The sequence below is a fragment of the Pan troglodytes genome, chromosome 17, assembly GCF_028858775.2.
Source record: "Pan troglodytes isolate AG18354 chromosome 17, NHGRI_mPanTro3-v2.0_pri, whole genome shotgun sequence".
NCBI classification, from domain to species: Eukaryota; Metazoa; Chordata; class Mammalia; order Primates; family Hominidae; genus Pan; species Pan troglodytes.
The window spans coordinates 71949817-71975260 of NC_072415.2; positions in this window are offsets into that span (position 1 = coordinate 71949817).

Here is a 25444-nt window from a genome sequence, read left to right on the forward strand (position 1 = left end):
TCTCTTCACAAATCTGTTACAACTCAGTTGCTCCAGGCTCCATGTAATTCCAGCTCCTTGGGAGCCTGAGGTGGGAGAATCGCTTGAGCCCAGGAGGTAGAGGTTGCAGTGACCCACTGCGCTCTAGTCTGGGCTGGGCAACAGAGTGAGACTTTGTCTTAAAAAAAAAAAATCATTTAAAATGACCAGTTGGGACTTTCTATTCTCTCTTTCAGAGTCGTGTTTCCTGTAGCCCCTCTAGGGAAATTCTCTCTAAATTGTCTCTTCACAAGTCTATTACAACCCAGTTGATCCAGCTCTGTCAGTGTGAGATTTAGGATTATTTTCCAAATTCATTTAAAACAGAGATTAGAGAAGGGGATGGGTGTGGGTAGGGTAAAGGGTTATGACATGACATGAGAGTTCTCACTCTTGGTTTTAAGGAATACAGACTTCCCAATGCCAATCTTCACCTTATGTTACGAGTTGAATTATTTCCTCTAAAATTCAGATGTTGAAGTTCTAACCCCCAGTACCTCAGAATATTTGGAGATTAGGGTCTTTACAGAGATCATCGAATTAAGATCAGGTCAGTAAGGTGGGCTCTAATCCTGTAGGACTGATGTTCATATAAGTAGAGGCAATCAGCTGGGCATGGTGGCAGGTGCCTGTAATCCCAGCTACTTGGGAGGCTGAGGCAGGAGATTCACTTGAACCCGGAAGGCAGAGGTTACGGTGAGCCGAGATCATGCCACTGCACTCCAGCCTGGGTGAAAGAGTGAGATTCTGTCTCAAACTAAATAAATAAATAAGTAGAGGAAATTACGGGCGTAGACAAATACAGAGGGGAGATGATGTGAAGACAGGGAGCAGGCAGCAGTCTGTAAGCCAAGGAGACAGGGCTGGAACAGATCCTTCCCTCACAGCCCTCAGAAGAAACCAATCCTTTCGACACCTTAATTTCAAGGTTCTGGCCTCCAGAACTGTGAGACAATAAGTTTCTGCTGTTTAAACTACCCAGTCTGTGGCATTTTATCATGGTAGCCCTACAAGCGAATATGTCCTAGGACTCTTGTTGACACAGAATTGGATTCCACAACCTGCAGCGGTTCTTTATCTAGATGCCATTTATTTTCTGAGTGTTTATCTCCATGGGTAAGCTAAAAAGATAACCAAGAAATTGTGTGTTCTCCCTTTTGGGAGAAGAAAAATAGTAATGATAGCTATTGTTATGAAGCATTATTGTGTATGTCAGCAATGAGATGATATTCAGTACAGTAATGTGTATAAATCACTATATTAGGTGCTTTGCAAACATTCTCTCAATTCTCCCAGCCACCTAATTGGGGGCAGGGGGTATTGTTATCCTCAGTTCACAGTTGTGGAAATTGAGGCTCAGAGATATTAATGCAAGTCACCCAGGATTATGCTTCCAGTGAACTTCAAGGCCTGGCTGTGTCCCGTTGGTCATCTATGTTGCCTTTCCCCATGTGGCATATTCCTTTTTCTGTTCCAGTGTCCTCCCCAACCCAAGTGCCTCAGATGATCCTAACTAGTTATGCAGTAACCTGTGGTGGTCCCATTTCTTGTGCTCATGATTGGTTTAAGGATCGGGATGTGACCAGTATCGGACAATGAGAGATGAGAGGAAGTCGGCTGGAAGGCTTCTAGAGAAAGCATTCCTCACTATCAAAAAGAGATGCGCAAAGCGGCAGCTTCTCTTCTGCTGCTGGATGTTACCGAATCCGCATATGATAGTAGGATGACGGCAGCCACCTTGTAGCAAAGAGCAGAGTTTCCTCCAAGAGAACATTCTGCGGGGAGAAGAGGAAACAGCACCAATGACATCATTTTGCCTGAGTTCACAAACCCTACAGGTGCTCCCACCCCCTACATTTTTCCTTTTGTGAGATAATAAATTCCTTATTATTTAAGCCATTTTGTGTTGCCTTCTGCTATTTGCTGCTGAAATCATCTCGATATGCCTTTTCTACCAATATGCTTTGATTTTCCACAGTAAGACCAGTTTTTAGACATCGTATTATTAAAAATAACCTCAGATTCACTGCTATACAGAGTTTCAAAGTTCCAACAGAGAGAAACAACATTTTGCGTCTTTTCTTAAGCTGGTTAAAAAATACATATGATTGGCCATTTTAGCCACTTTTAAGTGTCAGTTCAGTGGCATTAAGTATATCTACATTGTCACGCAACCATCACCACTATTCATTTCCAGAACTTTTTTTTTTTTTTGAGATGGAGTTTCACTCTTGTTGCCCAGGCTGGAGTGCAATGATGCGATCTTGGCTCACTGCAACCTCCCCCTCCCGGGTTCAAGCAATTCTCCCTGTCTCATTCTCCTGAGTACCTGGGGTTACAGGCATGGGCCACCATGCCTGGCTAATTTTTATATTTTTAGTACAGACAGGCTTTTGCCATGTTGGCCAGGCTGGTCTCGAACTCCTGGCCTCAGGTGATCTGCCTGCCTTGGCCTCCCAAAGTACTGGGATTACAGGCATGAGCCACCACGCCTGGCCTCCAGAAAGTTTTCATCATCCCAAACTGGAACTCTGTATTCATTAAACAGTAACTCCCTATTTGCCTCCTCCAACCCCTGGCAACCACCATTTCCCCTTCTGTCTCTATGAATTTGACTTCTCTGGGTATCTCATATAAGTGTACTCATAACAATATTTTTCTTTTATGTGTGGTTCATTTTTTTCCTCTAATGCTTTCAAGATTCATTCATGCCTTAGCACATATCAGAATTCCCTTCTTTTTAAGACTTATATATAGTCCATGGTATGCATATATTGCATTTTGTTTATCCATTCATCTGTCAGTGGACATCTGGCTTATTTCCACCTTTCAGCTATTGCAAATAATGTTGCTATGAACATCGGTGTACAAATACCTGGCTGAGTCCCTGCTTTCAATTCTTTCAAGCATATACCCATAAGTGGAATTACCAGATCATATGGTAGTTTTACTTTTAAATGTATGAGCAAGCTTCCTACTGTTTTCCATGGCGGCAATGCTGTTTTACATTTCCACCAACAGTGCACAAGGGTCCTAATTTCTCCACATCCCCGCCAACACTTGCTCATTTCATTTTTTTAATAATAGCCGTCCTAATGGATACGGCACGGCGTCTCACAGTGGTTTTGATTTGCATTTCTCTAATGATTAGTGATGTTGAGCATTTTTTCATGTGTTTACTGGCCATTCATATCTTTTCTGGAGAAACATCTACTCAAGTCCTTTGCCCATTTTTGAATTGTTTGTTTTTGTTGATGTTGAGTTTTAGACATTCTTTACACATTCTGGATTACTATTCCTCATCAGATATGAGATTTGCAAACATTTTCTCCCATTCTGCAGGGTGCATAGTATCCCTTGAAACACAAAAAAGAAGCAGCGTTTCTCTTTGGAGGATTCTCTAAAGAATATGGAGCCCATCCATTCTTCAAATACTCTAAAATCTATCCCTGAATTAAGTCAGATCACCAGAGACAGACACCTACTTTGCTTCGTGTACCCCATCATATTTTTTCATTCATTCACTCACTGGGCACATATGTGCTGAGCCCCCGCCATGGGCAAAGCTATGCTAAGCAATTTTACTAAATTGTGTGTTGCCTCTAGTGTGAGGAAAATCAAAAGAACTGACCCTGTGCCACTTGTTGCTGGGTTCACGGTATGGATGTTGCCAGTCATGTTGTCCCTAAAGAGTATTTTAGCATATCCCAATTATGAAGACTGATGAGAGAAATTTCCCTCTGGTCTCCTATCAGGGATATTTGTGCTTCTTCCTTAGTCACTGATCATGTTTAATGCACATCTTATAACTGGTCATTCCTTCCTTCTCACCATGGCTGCTGGGATTGCCATGGGCCATCCTGACATGCTTTCCAAGGGAATGAACTCAGTCCCCACTCCATCTTAACTTCCTAATTTTGTTTTTCCTTTGCCTTCTTAAAGAGCTACTTTTAAATTTTATTTTATCTTCCTTCATTTTAGCCATTTTTAATACTGCCTTAAATCCTTTTTAAAACAATAAAAAAGAAAATCGATGAATCATCAAACATTATCACTCACTATCATTGTGTAGGCCCCAATACAAAATGGAAATGGAGGGTGCCTTTCCAAAAGTTATTAAGAATTTCAAGATGATAACAGCAGAGCATTAAACCACATGTTGGACCCCTCTGAGTATGGGACCTTGTGTGATTGTACAGGTCACATGCCCATGAAGCCAGGTCTGCCAACTATTGTCATCTGGGGAACAGACACAAGTTATTTTTCCATTTAGTAATTGAACATTGTGTCTGTTCATCTTTTAAAGCTTTTTCAAGAGCTATTCATAGCCAGTGAGCATTGGGCACACCTTGGTGTTAGAGAATACAGAGGCAGAGAGATGGGAAAATTAAAATGACTTCAGGGATTGTATTGATCTAAAATCGATCATTTCTATGAGCTTCTGATGGTCAACTTCTTGGTTCATGTACCTCTGGTTCATCTTTGCATTTTCCCACAGTTCTAGCACAATGCTGTCACATAATAGGAACTCAAACCCTGGTTGTCTGGTTGGCTAGCTGGGTGGTGACGGTTGGACATACATGAGCCATATTTAGGAAATAGAAAATAAGGTTAAAAAGTTCTTTGGGTTTCAACTTAAGGAGGTGTAGAGTGGTGGACTTAAGTTTGATAGAAATGAAAAGGAGGATTGTTCTTGAGCAAAAGGATGATTTAGAAAAGCTGACCTGGCCCTGGTATGAAAGATGAGTTGGAGAGCAGCTACTAGAGGAAAAGCATGCAGCTAGAAAGCCATTACCCCAGTTCCCATGAGGTGATTAGACTAGAATTAGACTGGGTAGCAGTAACAGTGTGATCATCACAATAGTAGTACCTACTTCTTTATATTTTCACATCTTTTCACATCGCTGTTTCATTTGCTCTTTTGGTAATCCTGCTTGGAAAGTATTATTGCATTTTATGGAATTGCAAATTGATTCTCGGAAAGTGCGAAGGATTTCCCAGGTGGGAGTAATTAACGAGCACAGCCAGGTCAGGTCTGCATGGGCAAGTCTTTTTCTCCTCCACCCTGACCGCACATTCCAGTTGCTGGATGAACTTTCAAACAATGAGGTGTCTAGACGCCACCCCCAGATATTCTGATTTAATTGGTCTTGGGTGAAATCCAGGTAAGGGAGTTTTTCAAAACTTCCTGGGACTCTCAACTGCAGCCAGGTGGAGAACCTGTGGGCTGTGGCACAGCCTGGCTGTAAGGCAGGGCCTGAAAGCCAGAGACCATGGGAAGGCAGAATTGATGAGACTTGACATTGAACTGCGGAGAGACGCCAAGGCAATGAGGTTTTTAGCCTCAGGGACTAACTACCTCTTTAACCTCATCTTTAACGAGACCAGGATGGAAACACATATGACTGGGAGCAGCTGCATTTGGGATTAGAATAAAAGGAAAATTGCTACTTTCAATGTGATCAAAAACAGGCATCCATCCCACAGTTGGTAAACAGTGTGGGTATGTGTACGACAAATGTGTGTTCTTCAGTGGGGGCTGGAGGTGGCAAACCCTAAAGGTAGTGATATGGACAATGCTTCCCCTGAAGTGTCCCACAGACTTCTATCCAGTGGTGCTAAATTCTGTCCTTGGAAACATTCCATGAGATTGTTTGCCTCTTGGATTTCCACATCTACACCCAGATTCATGGCCCATGGGGAAAAAACCTGGGTGATGTCAACCACAGCAGGGCCATTCTTGAGATTGAAGGCAGGATGGCTGGAAGGGAAAATGGATTTAAGAGACAAAGTATTTTAGTTGCTGGTAGCATATGCAGGTGCAGAAGACCAGCAAACCATTGGCGGTGTGAGACTGAATCACTGGGTTGCATCTTAAACAATTCAGTAGAAATTGATTAACATCTTAGATATGGGGGAGATCAATAAGCAACTCAGTAATGAAAGAGAAGAGGTTCAAGGACCAAACAGGAGAGATGGCTGTCCTTAGGGGTTTGAGTGAGAAAGAGGATGCACACAGGGTACTTTACTTTTGAGTACCACCACCTTTCCTGATCATCTCCCACTGGTTTCTTACTTGTACCATCGAGGTAAATCACTGAGACTGTCGCTAGGCCCTGAGCATGATCTTCACTTTTCCATCTCCTTGTTCTTTTTCCTGAAATGTTACTTCTCTTCTCCATATGCCCATGTGGGGTCAGTCCTCTGGAAGACCCATCTCCAATGCCCCCCTCTTCTTTGGAGAGTTTTCTGCTGTCTATCCCCCTGTGTGGATATTTCACCTGTTCCTTCTTTAACCCTCCTTGTACTTCTCTGTGAAGATCTTACACACTGCAACAGTTGTCTATTGCTGTATAACAAATTAGTTCCAAATTTACCAGCTTAAAAGAGTCGAACATTTATCATCTCTCACAGTTCCTTGGGGGTTAGGAAGCAGGGAGTGGCTTAGCTAGGTGGTTCTGGCTCAGGGTCTTTCATGAGGTTGCTTAGGTGTCAGCTGAGGCCACCCTCTTCTGAAGGCTTGACTGGGACTGGGTGACCTGCTCTCAAGATTGTTCACTCACATGGCTGCTGGAAGGATGCCACTGCTCCTCACTGGCCTGACCAGAAGGCTTCAGCTCTTTGCCACATGAGCCCCTCCACAGGTTTGCCTGAATATCCTCACAGCATGGCAGCTGGCTTCCCCCTGAGAATCTGATGAGAGAGAGACAGAGACAGAAACAGAGAGAGAGAGAGAGAGCAGGAAGCCATTTGTCTTTTATGACCTAGTCTCCAAAGCTGCCAAAGTTGCACATCAATATTTCCTCTTTATTCTATTTGTTAGAAGTGTGTCACTAAGAGTGGCCCACATTCAAGAAAAAGGGAATTGTCTCCAGCTTTGGAAGGGAAGGTATTAAAGAATTTGTGCACATATAAATGATCCGCAATTTATTATTGTTCCATTTATGATTTTTTTGACCTCACAATGAGTTTACGGGGTATTAAATGCATTTTGACTTATAATATTTTTGACTTAAAGTGGATTTATTGGGGCATAACCCCCTTTAAGTCGAGGAACATCTGTATTTAAAACCACCACATTCACTTGCCATAATCTTCTCTGCATTCAAACTCTTGTCTTTTAATTCAAGACAAGGCTTATTTGGTAAGCCTTTATGGAGCACCTGTCAGGTGCATTGCATTGTGATAGATAAAAATAACAGGGAGAACCTTCACTTAATTCTACAAATAGCAAAGACAGACAAGTAAGTAGGTATTGCTATACAATGCAGTAAGTGCTGTAAGAGGGAAATAAGAAAGCACAATGGGAGAACAGAGATAGAAGTAGCTAAATATAAGGGAGTCAGGAAAGGTTTTGTGTGGAATGTTTCACCTTTGTTGTTTCTGCATACTCAGCACCCTTTCCCCTGTCTTCTGGTAATACAGTGCCTCTTTTTATATCATTTGAAGGAGCCCTTCCAATTACACATATGCCCTGGACATAGTGTCTCTCTGCCATAGACACTGGTTCAAGGATGGGTACATGACACAAGCTAGGCGAATGCAAACCATTCCCCAGAGGCTTCTGCTGGAACTCATGGAAGAGTTCTTCTCTTGTTCTGAGATAGGGGCAAGCCTGGTGGAGCTGCCAGCAAGCATCCTTACTGTGACCTGGAGAGACTGACATCCACATGGAGGGAAGTAGAGCTGGAGAAGCCTGCCCTGATGACCTTACCAGCTCTGGGATTCTCTGAAGCCACAGCACCTCTGCATTTAGTTATTCTTATTTGCTAAAAGCTACTTTGAGATCAGTGACTGTCAGTGTTATTCAACAGAAGCCTGACTCCTAGAGGAGGTTGTATGGAGCTGGGTCTTGCAGACCAAGCAGAAGTTTGTCAGATATAAGTAAAAACAGGCTTCAGAGGCATGTCAGAAAGAAAAGAAGGTGCAAATACATAGACTCATGTGATCTAGAGCCCAGGAGAAGTCCTGCACAGCTAGTGCAGGGGCTGCCTGGCTGGACAGTGAGAGGGAAGAGCAGAGGAACCTGGATGGCGAAGGAGCCTTGAACCCCAAACACTGGAAAGGTCAGGTCACTGACACTCAGGGTCAGAGGGGATGCCTCTTTTTCTAGCCACAATATTCTATAATATTCAATCTCTGCTTCAGGAGGGCAGGATAAATAAATGTTGTATATTTAGATTGTTGTGTTTGCTTATTTTAAATTAGAAAGCACTTTGGATTATATATAGCAGAGTAGTGCAGTGGCTTAAAAATTTGGGGGTCACACAAGGGATGAGACGGTGCCCAGAAAAACATGATCTGTAACATTAGATCAGAATCATCTGTTAAGGTGGGCATCCCAGAGTACATTAAAAAGGGTATTGCATTCCTATAAGTAGAAGGAGAGGAAATAGGACCCCCACTCTGAGTGGAAGACCTGACAGCTACAAATCATCAGCCAAACCTCTGGATATCCTTCTCTGGGTCCCACTGACCCCTTGCTAAAGAGACAAAAGCTCTTGGCAGCCTGGTCATGGCACCCACCTTCCAGATTCATGGAGAGTGGTCCTGCTCTCCATGTTTCTGACCTCAAAGCCAGAGTTTGAGGTCTCAGCCTGCCCTTTCCTCTCGCCAATCTTAACCTCTCTGGCTAGGGTAAGAAGAGGAAAGCACAATGAAGCCATTGCTCAGAGAAGCTACTGTTCTGCCTTTGTTCTCCATTCTTCCTAACTAGCTTCAGAATAAGGCTGTCTCCTACCAAGCAAAATCAGAGGTCCTTGATGTGAGCCTTGGAATTCAAACCCAGTGCAAGCTCTTTCAGATCACAGATCTCATCACACGTTTACTGCCTACCTCAAGTAGATTCTCAATGAATGCTTAAAGTTTCAAATTTTAAGAATTCAAACCTTTTGCTTCACGGGAGCAAGTAATGAGGTCCTGGTATGTGAAGGTGTGGCCAACACTTCTAAATACAGTGCAGGTAAGGGGAGAGCCAGCACTGCCTCAAAGAAATACCAGCATTGAGAGAAGATTTTCTAAGGTCAAATATGTTTATATACTGAGAAGCGGGGAGATACTGTAAAGTTACGAAAGAAGCCTAGGAATATTTGACCAATATATTTAATTTAATACCTGTCTGTATTCATTTAAGAATTTACATTTACAGCAGGGCGCGGTGGCTCATGCCTGTAATCCCAGCACTTTGGGAGGCCGAGGCAGGTGGATCACCTGAGGTCAGGAATTCGACACCAGCGTGGCCAACATGGCAAAAACCCCTCTCTACTAAAAATACAAAAAAATTAGCCGGGTGTGGTGGTGGGTGTCTGTAATCCCAGCTACTCGGGAGGCTGAGGCAGGAGGATTGCTTGAATCCAGGAGGTGGAGATTGCATTGAGCCAAGATCATGCCATTGCACTCCAGCCTGGGCAACAAGAGTGAAACTCCATCTCAAAATAAATAAATAAATAAATAAGAATATATATTTACAAAGGGAGGAAAAAAAACTACCTATTGGGTACCATGTTCACTATTTGGGTGACGGGTTCAGTTGAAACCCAAACCTCAGCAACATGCAATACAAGCACATAATAAACTCACACATGTGCCCCCGAAGCTAAAATTTTAAAAATATATATATGCTTATAAATGTCCATTGGAGATTTATAATATATAGACACACAAATACATGTGTATTTGTATATGTATGTTTAATATACATCCTACTGTGCTACTATAAAAATGCATACTATTTAGAAGAAATCAGAATTAGAACTGTATATATTAAAACTTAAGGAATTTGCTCAAAATTGTACCCAGAAACAAATGCAAAGTTTTAAAAGCTTTCACTGTAATTCAAGAAAGGCTGAAAAAAGAAAAACTAATTATTGAACTCTAGAAGCTATAAAAACATCATATATACCTAAAATAAAGAGAAAAAAGAAAATAATAGAGATAGAAATCCCAAAACAATAAGATTAGGAATTGGCCAACAAATTCAAGAGCTTTATACTTAAGAAAAAATAAGCAAAATAAACCATGTCTGAAGGATTAAATGAAGACAAATAATAGTAATAATACAGATTTAGAAATGGTAGAGTATGCAACAATTAATATAAAGGGAATTTATCTAAATAGATTAGTATAAGCTTGTATATGCAATTCTTGTACCATGTTTAACCCTGTGCTAATACGTTCCAGAATCTGGACATTATCTGAGAAATACAAATTTCCAAAACTGAAACCAGAAACAGTAAAATATGCTACAGCAGTAACAATAAAATAAACTGAAAAAATAATCTAAGAACTACTTCTCAAAAAAGGATCTGGAACCAGATCATTTTGCTAGTAGATTTTTTTCAAATTCTCAAGGAATAAAAATTTATATCTTCCATAATCTGTTTTAGGGCATGTAAGAAATGAAAATTACTCCATTTATTCTGTAATTTTTCCCTTCACTTTCTTTTGTTCCTATCTTTCATCATTTTATTTATTTTATTGGTCTTTTACACTCAGTTAACCCCATATTCCATCAAACTTGTTGCCTGACCAAAATGGTTTAAAAAGGTTTTTGCTTCTAAGGAGCTTTTAATAGGTTATGAAACATGTTTATAGACAAGAAGTAAGCAGAAAAATGTTTTTCTTATCCTCTTCAGAATCCAACATTTCAACAATAAATATGTTTAATATGGGTGACTTCTATCTTGCTTTCTAAACAAAGACAAATGGTTTGTAATTATCATCCTTCCTTTTTGTATTTTAACTTTAATATATATATTTTTTGTTTAGTTTAGTGTATTTAATGTCCTTCCCCTTTAAAAACTCTGCTAATCCTCTTAAGGATCTACGTCCAAATCTTCACTTTCTTTTTTTTTGAGACTGACTTTTGTCTTGTCGCCCAGGCTGGAGTGCAATGGCATGATCTCGGCTCACTGCAACCTCCGCCTCTCAGGTTCAAGCAATTTTCCTGCCTCAGCCTCCCGAGTAGCTGGTATTACAGGCGCCCACCACCATGCCCACCTAATTATTGTATTTTCAGTAGAGATGGGGTTTCACCACGTTGGCAAGGGTGGTCTCAAACTCCTGACCTCAGGCAATCCACCCGCCTCGGCCTCCCCAAAGTGCTGGGATTACAGGCATGAGCCACCACGCCCAGCCCAAATCTTGATTTTCTAATTCTTACATTTGCAGTGACTCCATACCCATAAGCCCTGTTCCTTACCAATGATTTTCTCTAGAAAACCAACTGTTTAATATTCAGGATTAATTCCTCAGTAAACAAGCCAGAGTTATGAGCAATTGAAGAAAACTTCCTAACTCCAGGAAGAAGTCTGCCATCACCATTGGCACACTTGCTGGAAATTTGAACAGTGTGGAAACCTCAGAAATATTTCCAATTTGCAGAAGTGTGTTCATCAAGTTCAAGGGCAAAACTAGTGAAAGGAAAGTTTTGCTACCATAGTTTTCTCTTGCACCTCTTCTTTAGGGGTGGAGAAGAGGAGAACTTTCTCCATCTGTCCACAAAGATTTGAATCCTTTCACAAAAGAAAGGATGCAGTTTTGCTGAAAGCGTTCGTAGTTAATTCAATGTAACCAAAATCATTTACCTTTAAACTCTTCAGCACCAGGAACAATGATAAATGTCCCCTCCCCACTGCCTCCCTTAATTTTGTTCCTACCATGGAACTAATTGCATTAAAGTTCACACACACACAAAAAATGCTTGTTGGAGGGTATGATTCAATGTTTTGTTCTTCAAGGCCTAGCACAGTACCTAGAACATAGTTTACACTTAATAAGTGTTATTTGAAATGAAATGAAATCGAATGAAATTGAATCTAACTAAAATGAAGGTATAAAGAAAAAGCTATGGGAGTAACAGAGGAAAGCAATTTCTAATTCGCCTGGGGTGCACTAGGAAAAGATGAAACAAAAATAATACTAAATTTGTTTTGAGTTATGCAAACCATTTGGACAATACAATTTAATTGCACGGAGCAAACATGTATTTAATTGTAATAATAAATATTTACACATTTTTACACAGCATTTTAATCTTCAAAACCCTTCCAGGCACTAAATAATTGAATTTTCTAGACTATATTCTTCAAAAAATCATCCACATTGATTTAATGGTCCCAACAGAGTAGTTCGATGAAAATATCAACAAATTAAATTAGCACAAAGCTCAAAATTTCTCTCCACATTATTCAGACCACCCACCTTCTCCCCCAGAGGTGGTACCAAGAGAAAATAGATGGTCCTAATTCTATTTCCAACAAACGAGGACCACCGTGTCAATATGGACACCAGCAACATCTTACCACGTGCATGACAGACACAATCTAACAAGACACACAGATCGTCTAGGCCCTAAAGCGAAAAGCAGCAGTTTCCCAAGCTCCATATTGGCTATTCTTTTCTACTCACTAGAGTAGAGTCCCTTCTTCCCTAGTAAACTAAAGAACTTCTAGGACTAATGTTTGTCTCCAAAGAGACAAGCCTCTGATTATATAAAGAGAAGTTTCTACACTGGCATATATCTGTGCTGTGATATATGCATCTGTAAAAAGATGTTTAATGGGACTTTTCTTGTCACATATTTTGAGTACAGCCCCAATGCTGAGAACCATCAGAGAAAAATTCCTGAAGTCCACCTTCAGCTTACGTAAGAAAGGCCAGTGATAGAAAAGAGCAACTAGAGAATGTTATCAAGCACCCAGTTTGAGAGCTTCTTCCTCCCACTCTGAGCCGGAAGTGGGAGGCCCCAAGAGACCCCTTCCCAGAGGCCAGAGAGGGCATTTTGAAGAAGACGTCGGAAGGACAAGGAAAGGGAGAAGAAGAGTGAAGGAAATGGCCCCTCCCACTGTGTCTCTGAGCCAAGGTGAGGCCAGGGTGGGAGGGAAGAAGCTCTGGATGGAATGAGAGATTGAAGTTTTGATTTAGACTCGAGGAGACATTTTAGCTTCTGAAAGTGAATCACAGCTACCTCAGATTGTTCTTACAACTGAGAGCCATTCAAAAGCAATGAGACCTTCCTAAAGTGCTATCCTGGGTCAGGGAACACAGATTGGACAAAGCCATGAAGAGAAAAATAAATAACTCTGTATCACTTTTGTATCCACTGAGATCATCCCACTTAATTAGCCAGTTACATTTCCTTAAAATATAGCCTCATTTGTCCTAACATGGCCAAAATAAATATAACAGAATAGTCTATTATCTTAGCAGTCATAATGACCGAATTGGCTTAACCACATAGTAATCCAAATAATTGTGCAAAAATCAACCTTAATTATTGTTGAAAAGTCTAAACAACCACACCGCACAGAGATTGACTGGATGAATGGCTATGTATACCTGCAGCTTTAAACTTGTCTCCTTTTTTTTTCATAATATAACCACCAATAAAACTGAATTATGAAATTTAGATCATGCTGTTATTAACATGACAGACATTATTACTTGTCTGGGTAATCGAAACCTGGCAGACATTCAGCGTCATTGTTGTTTTAAACAAATACTTTGAATTTTCTACTCAGAAACAGGCTAAGGGTCTAATCTGGAAGATTAATAAGGACAAAGTTTAGCTGGGGAAACAAATTTAGGCTAACACTTCAAATGTCCCAAGCTTAAACTACTTTTTGAGAGGACAAGCTTCTTAAGTGATGTATTCCAATCCCTCAGGTTACTGTGAGAATGACCTCTTGATTTTGAATCACTGAGAGACCCAGGATTCATTCATCACCCACAAAGAACCTGGAAGCCCTTTTTTTCACTAGGAACTACTTTCATTTTTACCTTTTGGAAAGGTCTGTAACCCTGACCGAAAGAAAATAAATAAACTCATCAGGAGATGACTACCTAGATTAATAAAATTTGGAATGTTTTGCAATGGTATGATAATGACAGTATTTACAATAATAAAACGGCTCGCAATTTGAATTTACAATCCCTAGTTACTCCACAAAGCATTAGTGTTTTAGATGCAAGATTGGCTATTAACAAGGCTTCTGCCCAGCTCCTGTATGAGGATTCTGTTATGGGTAAACTGGAGACAAAATGGGAGTTTTAATATGATTATGGGTCAGTGGTTTTTGAATTGTTAATGTGCAGAAGACCCCAGAGGAATATGCTGAATATATAGTCCATGAAAGACACAATTAAATAAACAAAAAGCAATTTACAAGCTGGAAAACATTTTTAGTTCTCATGGAGCATTATAACACATGTCCTCTAGCAACCAAATTAACAGGGCTGAGCTGACACCACAGAAAAGAGGCAAGTAAATTAATTTCGCTTCATAGGCCCAGAACCTGAAAGAAAATGGCTTGTGGGAAAGCATTTCAAAATGGAAAATATGAATCATGAGGTGAGACACATGATTTCTGGGGGCATGGAAACTCCTTAGAACAAGACTCATCCTAGTGACATTAACATGAAGATGAAATTTATTTATGTGTTTATTCATATGTCTACTGCACCTTGTCCATTACCAAAAAAGATTCACAATGAATGAGAAAATCCTAGTGGCTGAGGGGGATATTTTCAGTCTGGATTGGGCAGTGTTTTGCACCTATCTGAAAATCCTTCATAGTAAGCACGGCCCCTGTGGTCATGTGAGGTGGCTTATCTGCAGCTTCATGTTTGCAGTTCAAGGGTGACCTTGGCAATGGGAACCAACCTCCCTATTTTCTTGACTGTTAGCTCTATCGTTGCTCATCTAGACCACTAATTTGTCACCCTAAGACGCCCATCTGGTAGCAGCAATCCAGAAGAGAAAGACAGCCCCCCATCAATGCAATTGCACATACACTGTGGAGACCCCAAGAAGAAACACACACACCTCCCCCTGGTCCCAGCTGAGATGTAATGGGTTACAAAACTTGGCAGAAATGAACCTCAGAGGCTCTCAGATTCTCTGACTTTTCAATACCAAGTTGGTGTCCAAAAGTCATATTCAATTCTGACACAAACCACCCAGAGTCAGCATCAGACTCCGCAGGTTTAAGGATTCAGTCCCAAAAGACTGTCCTCACCTCAAATACCAATCACAAATGGAATGTTGTGGCTTTGCTACAGTTCTGTCTGGCTTTGCTACAAATCTGCAGGGTTTTAGGTGGCCCCTGCTTTCAGGTTCCATAATTTGTGAGAATGACTCACAGAACTCAGGAAAATGCTAACCTTACCAATATAGTTTCTTATAAGGATAAAAATGAACAGCCAGATGAACAGGTGCACAGGGTGAGGTCTGAAAGGGTCCCTAGCTGGGGAGCCTCTGTCCCGGTGGAGTCAGGATGCAACACCTCCTTGGAGGCTGGGGAATAGGGCTGAAAGTTCCAACTTCTAATCAAGGCTTAGCCTTTCTGGCAGCCAATTCCCATCTAGGGGCCACCAAGAATTATGTCATCAACATAAACTCAGGTATGGTTGAAAGAGGCTCCTTATGAATAACACAAGAGGTTCCTATCACCACTGTCACCCAGTAAATCCCAAGGGTTTTAAGAGCTCAGTGCCAGGAATCCAGAGCAAAGACCAAATATCTATTTCTTGTTATACCACACAGGCTCGTCTAGCATTAAACCTAAAGGGGCTCTGTGAGATCATCTCACCTGAACCAACTATCACATCTCCTTTTACCTCCATGAACCCTCCAGCATACATAATGGCGACTCAGTTTTGTTCAATAAACATTTTCTAAGCCAGTTATGAGTGCTAGACACTGCCAGGGATAGAAGAGCAAGACCTGGTGCTGGCCTATCTCACTGGCTAACATTTCTACGGGGCACTAAAGAGTGCTTCCCGGATTTATCTCATTTAATCCTGTTAACTATCCTATGAAGTTGGACACATTTTACAGATAAGAAACATGAGCCTTTGCAAGGTTAAGGAAGACCAAGGTTATGTCCTAGGAAGCCTTGGAGAGAGCACTTGGAGTCAGGTCTGTTTGACTCCAGGGTGCAAGTTCGTTAGGCTGCACCACTCTACTGCCCAGCTATCGGGAAGGAGTGGGCTGCTCTGGAACAAACTACAAACTTGAGATTAAAGTAACCCACAAGAATCACAAATAATATGAGCAGGGCATGTCTTTAAAAACTATGCCCCTGATATTACGATCCTTGGGGTAATTTCTTCGATTACTATGAGTAAGCACTTTCAGTTAGGGGAGACATCCTGAATGCAACCAAAATAATTAATATCATCAAAACAAATTTTTTCAAAAATAAAGTTTCACTGAAAATTAAACCTCATTAATTCAGATGCCCCAGTTCATAATCAGTGTTAAATTAATAGGAGCCGTGCTGAATTTTACCTTTCCAAACCCTTTCCTAATAAATCAAGAAATTAATTACACAGTTGTGAGATTTACTCATTATTTGATTCCAGAGCATTTTATCATTCTCGATTAAAATTCTACATTTCTATTTTGACTATGATTATATTAAGCCACACTTGTAAAACTTAATAGAAAGGCAAAATAGAGTTCTTACTCTATGTAATACAGCATATAGTTACTAGAAATATTGATACAGCAAAGCCTTTTGATTTGGTTATTTTTAAAAATTTGCATAATCAATTTGTTATAAGTTTATGTTGTGTAATGTCTGTATACAGAAAAATCTACACTTTTGTGTTGTATTCAATGTAATTCTTACAAAGAATGTGATTCTGGTGGTTATTTCCTAGGTAATAACATCATTCATAATAAAAACTGCAACTTCTAAGACTTCAATAGCATCGGGATTTAAAAGTTATTTAACAATAAAGCTCTAGGGAGACCCTGAGGGTTCTTCCAGGCTATAAAATATGTTCAATTGCCTTATAAGTTTGAAACAAATATTTTTCTTTATGGAGTGTTTGCTAGACTAAAGGATTTTTTCCTCTTATTTCAGGTTCACATGAGATATGAATCTCTGAGTCCATTTTTAGCCAGTGAACCACATGGACATCAGTGTTACCCCCAGAAGAGTTGGGCTTCAAAAGACTTAGAATGAACACAGATACATTTGAAGTTCCTGTGTGAGCTTTTCTGTTTTGTTTTGTTTTTTAAGCGGTGTGTTTTATCCTGGCTCTTAATAGTATTCAAAAGTTGCCAATAGGCTGGGCACAGCGGCTCACACCTATAATCCCAGCACCTTGGGAGGCTGAGGCAGGAGGATCACTTGAGCTTAGGAGTTTTGGACCAGACTGGGAAACATAGCAAGACCTTGTCTCTACTAAAGAAAGAAAGAAAGAAAGAAAAATAGCCAGGCATGGTGGTGTACACCTGTAGTCCCAGCTACTCTGGAGGCTGAGGTGGGAGGATGGCTTGAACTGGGGAGCTCAAGCCTGCAGTGAGCTATGATTGCACCACTGCACTCCAACTTGGGCAACAGAATGAGACCCTGTCCAAAAAAAAAAAAAGTTGCCAGTAGTAGTGATTGAAACAAAGCTGGACCCTGTATCAATCTAGTAAAATGGAGGTAGGTTTTGTAAAAATAAAATACGTTCTAATTTCAGTGCTTTAGGAATGAAAGGAAGAAATAGAGAACGCGTTTCGTTGTGGAAAAGGCCTCCATCGTTGTCAGACTGCTATCAGGGAGCTGTTCCCGGGATACCGGGCAGGTGAGCACAGCAAGTGAACGCACCCTGGCTGATCCTGCCTCTGCACGCCAGACGCAGTGCTTTCTTCAGTAGTCAGGCTCCGATTACAGAGAAACCTCATGAATTCAGGTTCAGCATATACGGAATTTGAGATCGTTCATGGAATCACCACGTGTTAAAGCGGAGGGATCCGGGCAAGCACATTATCTGATTAGCCAGCATTTCACAGCTGGTACAGATGAGGAAACTGAGGGCTAAAGCTGTTTGAAGGATGCGTCTAAGGTAATAGTGCAAGTCCCTGGGGAGAATCTTCTCCTCCCTGCCACCTCCCTACACCATATTCATGATCACTGACTGCTGTGGGTTAAACTGTGTCCCCTACAAAGATACGTTCAAGTTCTAACCTTTGGTATCTGTGACTGTGACCTTATTTGGAAACAGGGAACTAAATCAAGTTAAGATAAGGTCATACTGCAGGACAGGCCCTAATCGAATGACTGACTGATGTTTTTGTAACAGAAGGGAAGTTTAGACACAGATATAAAGGAAAGAAGGCCGTGTGGTGACAAAGGCAGAGATTAGAGTGACTCAGCTATGAGCCAAGCATTGCTGGCAACCATCAGATGCTGAAACAGACAAGGGAGGATTCTCCCCTAGAGCAGGGGTCCCCAACCCCGGGGGCCACGGACATAATGGACCGCACAGCAGGAGGGTTGCACCGCAGGGGGTGAGCGGCGGGTGAGCAAGCAAAGCTTCACCTGTATTTACAGCCGCTCCCCTTTATTCGCATTATAGCCCTAGCTCCGCCTCCTGTCAGATGAGCGGGGACATTAGAGTCTCATAGGAGCACGAACCCTATTGTGAACTACGCATGTGAGGGATCTAGGTTGCAGCTCCTTATGAGAATCTAATGCCTCACGATCCGGCACTGTCTCCATCACCCCCAAATGGGACTATCTAGTTGCAGGAAAACAAGCTCGGGGCTCCCACTGTTTCTACATTATGGTGAGTTGTATAATTATTTCATTATATATTACAATGTAATCATAATATAAATGAAGTGCACAATAAACGGAACGCACTTGAATCATCCTGAAACCATCCCCTGCTCAACCGCCCATAGAGAAATTGTCTTCCATGAAACCAGTCCCTGGTGCCAAAAAGGTTGGGGACTGCTGGTTTAAGCCCCTAGTGTGTGGTAATTTGTGACAGCAGCTCTAGGAAGTTAATACAGTGACACTCACATACAATAGCATCAAAACCCTATCCATTCTAAGATCCTTTAGAGTAGCAAATGTCTCTGGTGAAGAGTCACAGCTAACCACAAACACATGCCACGAAAAGCAGGTTTGTTAAGCATTTGTCATTGCCTTGGGTGTCATACCTTACCTCATTGAATCCTCATAACAACACGATGATGTCTAATTCTCCCAGTTTTCGAGATGAAGAAATAGAGGTCTGAAGAACTTCAAGGAACTTTATAGAACTGATAAACTAGCACATGCTAAAGCTGGGAATCCAATCTGGGAAAGTGTACCCTGCAACCTATGCACTTAGCACTAGCTCAGGCCGGCTGCACATGGCAGGTCAGCCTGTGCACAGAATGTACCTGATTGTGCAAGACAGCAGCCCTGTACTGGCTGATGAGGATGCAGTGATGACAAACAAGCTAAGAGAAATTGTCAGACATGTCAGAGTCATTTAATATGCCACTAAAATGTCAGGCAGCAATCTGTATTAATCTGTTTTCTGTTGCTTATAATAGAATACCCACATTTTATTAGTCTGTTTGGAGTCTCCTATGAATTTTATTTTTATTTTATTTTTATTTTTATTTTTTTTGAGACAGAGTCTTGCTCTGTCACCCAGGCTGGAGTGTAGTGGCTCGATCTCGGCTCATTGCAACCTCTGCTGCCCGGGGGTTCAAGCAGGTCTCCTGACTCAGCCTCCTGAGTACTTGGGATTACAGGCGTACACCACCACGCCTGGCTAATGTTTGTATTTTTAGTAGAGATGGGGTTTTAGCATCTTGGCCAGGCTGGTCTTGAACTCCTGACCTCGTGATCCACCCGTCTCAGCCTCCCAAAGTGCTGGGATTACAGGCATGAGCCACCGCACCCAGCCTTCTCTTGTGTCATTTTATAAAGGAATCAAATGTATTTATTACAGTTCTGGAGGCTGGGAAGTCCAGGGTCAAGGGGGTGCATCCGGTGAGAGTCTTCTGGCTGGTAGGGACTCTGTGTAGAGTCCCGAGGTGGGTCAGAACATCATGTGGTGAGGGCTGTGCATGCTCAGGTACTAGTTCAGACCTCTGTTCCTCTTCTTGTAAATCCACCAGTCCCACTCCCATGATAATCCAGCAATCCATTGCTCCATGACTGGATTAATCCATCCATGAGGGCAGATCTCTCACGACCCAATCACCTCTTAAAGGCCCCACCCCTCAACACTGCCACACTGGGATTAAGTTTGAGCATGAGTTTCAGAGGAGACAAGCATTGAAGCCATACCACACTCTAAATATAATAGCTCACCTTCCTACCAAGTATTCCTCTGTATCCATCCTTCATGTTCATTCATTCTTTCTTATAATAAACACATGTAACATGCCTTCCTGTGCAAGCCACTCCCTCGGGGGCTTCAGCGGCCACTCAAAGAATAAAACAGTAACTTTGCCCTGATAAAGCTTATAGTGAAGTTATAGTCGAAGAGGTTAAAAAGACATTACTTCTTGCCTGCAAACGAGTCAGAAAACTTCCCTGTAGTTGCAGACTCTAGCCCTTGGATTTAGAATTTAGAATTTTTCTCTAAGTATTAAAAATGTAGTTTAGAAGGCCCAGGTGCCAGAGGCCCACTAACTGAATGCTTTGAATTTCTTCTCACTCACGCAAAGGCATGCAGAAAGCAAGCTCAGAAACAGCAGACTCAAACAGAAGAGCGCATTTCTCAAACATGCTCCAAGGAAGATAAAATAAATGTGGTTTAATGATCTCCACAACCAGATTTTTGGGGCGAATGAGTAGAGTTTCAATAGACACAAGAGGCACAAAAATCAGAAGAATAAAGATGCAGAAGACATGAAACTTCATGGGATATTTGTTACAGCAGCTCCAGGAAGCTAGTACAGTGACGTTCACATATAATAGCATCAGAGAGCTCTGAAGTTCATGCAGTCAAAGTCCAGTGCATGCATGCATGTGGGTGTGTGTGTCTGTGTGTGTGTGTGTATGTGCACACTCACATACATGCACAGATGTGCACTCATTCATGGGGTCGTAGGGAGGAGTGTTTGTTGCTGACACTGGAAAGGTAGATGGATGAGCTGAGCCCAAGTGTTTACCAAAAAGGCATGTAGGCAGGACCTAAGCTTGTGGAGGAGCAGCTTATGAGGTGGCCCTGGAGTCCTCATACAGAAAGTAGTTCTGCACTTTCAGCAGCACCCCCAGCCCTGGGTGAGGAGGGTAAGTTCATTCTATCTTAACTGCAGTTTCAGTAAAGAGGTGTGCAAAGAATATAAACGCCTAATTTTTAAACCACAGTTCTTTCTCCACTCCTGCTGCTGTCATCACTAATAGTCTGACCCGAACATAGAGAAGCTTCATGACTTTCACTGCCAAAATCATTTTTTTTTTAATTTTCAAAATTCCTGTAACTGGAGCAATAGTAGTTTCATGGAGTTCCATATGGAATTAAGATTCTCATGAAATTTTTTAATATAAAAAGGATTTTCTCTTTTCATATATACTTATTACAAACTTCCACAGAGACCTACCCAGCCCAAAGTTTACCTCTAAACTAGGAATTGGCCAATTTTTTCTGTGAAAAGTCAGACAGTCAGTATTTTAGGCTTTGCCAGCCATGCAGTCTCTGTCATACCAACTCTGCAGTTGCAGTATGAAAGCAGCCATTGACAATACATAAATACATGAGTATGGCTGTGTTTTAATAAAACTTTATTTACAAAACAAGGCAGGGGCAGATTTAACCCCATAGTTTGCTGACTCTCTCTCTAGACCAACATAACCTTAGCCCTTTGCATTCAGAGAATGTATAATGCATTTTTGTAACTGGTCAATTTTAATTTTGTCTTACTGTTCAGTTTTCTCCTCATGCTGATTAATATTCAGATTAATAAATTATCATATGTATTCGTATTATCATCAAATGCCTTGCATCCCTGGGGCGGTATTATATAAATTTGAATGCATTCAAAAGAATAGTTTTACCATTTAATTTTATTGCTTTTAATAATACACTTACAGTGTCTCTTTAGTTTAGAAAATTCTTTGTGGAGAATGTGGGTAGGCACCCAAAATGATCCCCCTAGCAACCCCCCAGGAGGACAAGAGAATAAAGACAGAGAGAGATAGCAGAGGGTCTCTTCGGCCTTGGCATTGTATTCTAAGATTGTATTTAAAGATTACTGGGAATTTTCTCTGCATTTGGAGCTAGAGGGTCACACATCTCATTATTCCACCCCACAAAATAATCCTAATCAGATACATCAAGAGCATGGTTACTATGCAGCTCCTAGAATCAAGATTCATGACTCAGAATCTCAGAACCAAAACATACCTCAGATAGAGGTGGCTCCAGTTAAATGTGAGCCCCTGTAAATAAAAGAAACAGAGAAGAAATATCATGCATGCAAAATTATGAATGCAAAATTAGGTATAAAACTGAATATTTATTTCTAAAGAGAAGAGAGATCTCAACAGATTATAAATGTTCGAAAGCTGAGGAATACTACAGCCATTTTCTTTCAAGTTACACTCTGGGTTTCCGCTAAGATACTTCCTTCCTGTCATATTTAAATTTTTGATTGGTTCATAAGTATGAAAAAAAATTAACAATCTAAAATTAAAGAATGCGCTAAATCAGAATACTTTTGTAATTGCTGTTACATTGTATAGAGTGACATAATTGTGTTATCAAGTTACTCTTAGGGCATGAGTTTTGTCACTGAAACTTCTTTTCTGATATTGTCACTTGTTTTTTTCCGCTATTTTGCTGTGTTAGTGGCAATTTTCCATGCTGTTTCATCTGGAACCACTATGCTTTGTCAGGACAAGCTGTGTCAGATACACTAAAATTCAATCTGATATGTTGAAATGCATAAGAACATGCAACTTCACAAAAGGTTGTATCCATTTCCAGCACTGCTGCACACATGTTACCTACAAGCCCCAGAATTCTGATCAATTTTGTTTCAAAAGAGTCACGGAATAAAACTAAGTTGAAGTAGAAACAGACAGTGGTCTTCATAAATTGTGATTCAAATATCTGCAAATTTACAGAAATGATTGTCCAATAAACACCTTGCTAGGGACTTACAAGGATCCTTTGCACGAGTGGGAGGTGGAAGTTTCCCTTTCATTTGCTTGACAGGAAACCTCCCTCTGACCTTAGAAGTTCTTTGGTTTGGGCTCCATATCAATCACAGATCTCTGGTGGCTAACCGACCTCTGTGATACTGTGTATATTACCTTCCAATGCAAGGCAGTCCATCTGTAGACATATTGAGTTACTACAGAATAATAGTATGTGCTAAATAGCAAATAGTAATAGTACATGCTACAATAAGGATATAATAATAATAGTATATCCTTATGCTAAACTAAACCCACCTTCTAATAACTATTAATATTATCTGGTGGTCCTAAGTCTCCTCTTTGACTGATAGATCTAATCACTCTTCCACAAGACAGTCATCCAAACATTTGAAGACAGTGGTCATGTCATTCACTGTCTTAATTTGGGTTCCCTAAAAAGCAGACTCTGTCTCAAGGATCTGTTCAAATGCAAGTAGTTTATGTGATAGGTGGTTCTAGGAAACATAGTAAAAGAAGGAGGGCATGGAGAGAAAAGAGAAGGCAGCTGATGAAGTGTGCGTGGTCAAGCCAGTTACCGATGCGGGCAACTGGAGCTCCATCCCACTGGGAAGTGCTGAGAAGCCACCGTAAAATGCATGCCTCTGAGTCATCCCACCTGAGGGACAAGGGAGCTGGGGATTTATGCACCAGCTCTCATTAGGTATTAGTTGAGGGCTGCTGTTGAGAAGCATTAATATAAGCTGGCAGATCGGGCTCCAGCTTCTAGAGAAAGCCCTCAAACAAAGACAGGCAGAGGTGACTGTTGGAAATCAGCCAGCCTGCACTGCAGTGGTAAGGTCCGAGGGGACATGGGCAGCACATTCTCCATATGCCCTGGGGTCTTCTGGGGAATCTGCATATGGCACAGCCACAGGTCTCCATCCACGTCCATCAGATGGGCTTGGCTTTGTTTGTTTTGTTATTGTTTTTTTCCTCAGCACTGAATATGACACTCCATGTCTGGCCATGCCTTCCCAGTTCCCAAATTTCTGGTCCCAGAAAGTACATACACAACACAGAACAGACACCATTACTGATCAAGGGTAGAAGCAAACACAATCAGGTTCCACCACCAAGTGGCCAAGAGAATTTAATCAAACTGTGTGGGCATGGTGTGGCTCTGATGCAGCTTCTCTACTGGGACTCCTGAATGGCTTTTGCTAGAACCTTGCCCAGATAAATCAATTGGGAAATTCCAATTTTTGTTTTAAACAAGCCAGACACATTCACTCTTTCCTAGTCGCCTTTCACCTAAAAGGAGGTTCTTCTTTAATACCTTTATCAATCTGTTCTCACATTGCTATAAAGGAATACCTGAAATTGGGTAATATACAAAGAAAAAAAGGTTTAACTGGCTCATGGTTCTGCCTGTACAGGAAGCATGATGCTGGCATCTGCTCAGCTTCTGGGGAGGCCTCAGGAAACTTACAATCATGGCAGAAGGCAAAGGGGGAACAAGCGCTTCACATGGCTGGAGCAGGAGGAAGGTGGGGGAGGTGCCACACACTTTTAAACAACCAGATCTAGTGATAACTCACTCACTCACTATCACGAGAATAGCACCAAGGAGATGGTGCTGAGTCATTCATGAGAAACTGCCCCCATGATCCAACCACCTCCCACCAGGCCCCACCTCTAACACTGGGGATTACAATTTGACATGAGATTTGGGTGGGGACACAGATCCAAACCATATCAGTACCCTATTACATAAGCAAAGGGAGATCAATCCAAGGTTAAATGATGGAGAATAAATGAACACTTTTTCACATTAAATAATCAAAAATGGCTTTTTGCTACACAAGGATAGAATCTTTACTTTGATTCGTTACTGTAGTAGTTTTAAAATATGCCCACAAGTTCCTTGCTACTCCTGCCTTCAAAAGGTGGGGCTTAATTTCCCTCCCCTTGAGCATGGTTGTCCTTCAACAGAAGTGAGCATGTGAGATTCCTGAGAGGTCATAAAAGGCATTCTGACTTTCTTCTCACTCACTCTCTTGAATCACTCTCTTTCAGGAAAGCTGGCTGCCATGTTGTGAGACACTACAGCAACCCCATGGAGAAGTTCACATAGCAAGAAGCTCACATAGGTGAGGGCTTCAGCCAAGAGCAGTGTGAGTCAGGCACCATGAAGGCAGGTCCTCCCATCCCAGTCAAGCCTTCAGATGACAGCAGCCCTGGCTAACATCTTCGGGCAACCTCCTCCTGAGAGATCCTAACCCAGAACCACTAAACCATCTGTGGATTCCTGACCTTCAAAACTGTGTGAGATAACAGATGTTTGGAGTTGTATGTGTGTGTGTGTGTGTGTTTTTAAGACACTATGTTTTGTAGTAATTTTTCTCACAGTAATAGATAACTAATACATTAAAAATGCATGCATGTGCAATCCCAGCACTGGGAGGCTGAGGCGGCCAGATCATGAGGTCAGGAGTTTGAGACCAGCCTGGCCAACATAGTGAAACCCCATCTCTACTAAAAATACAAAAAAT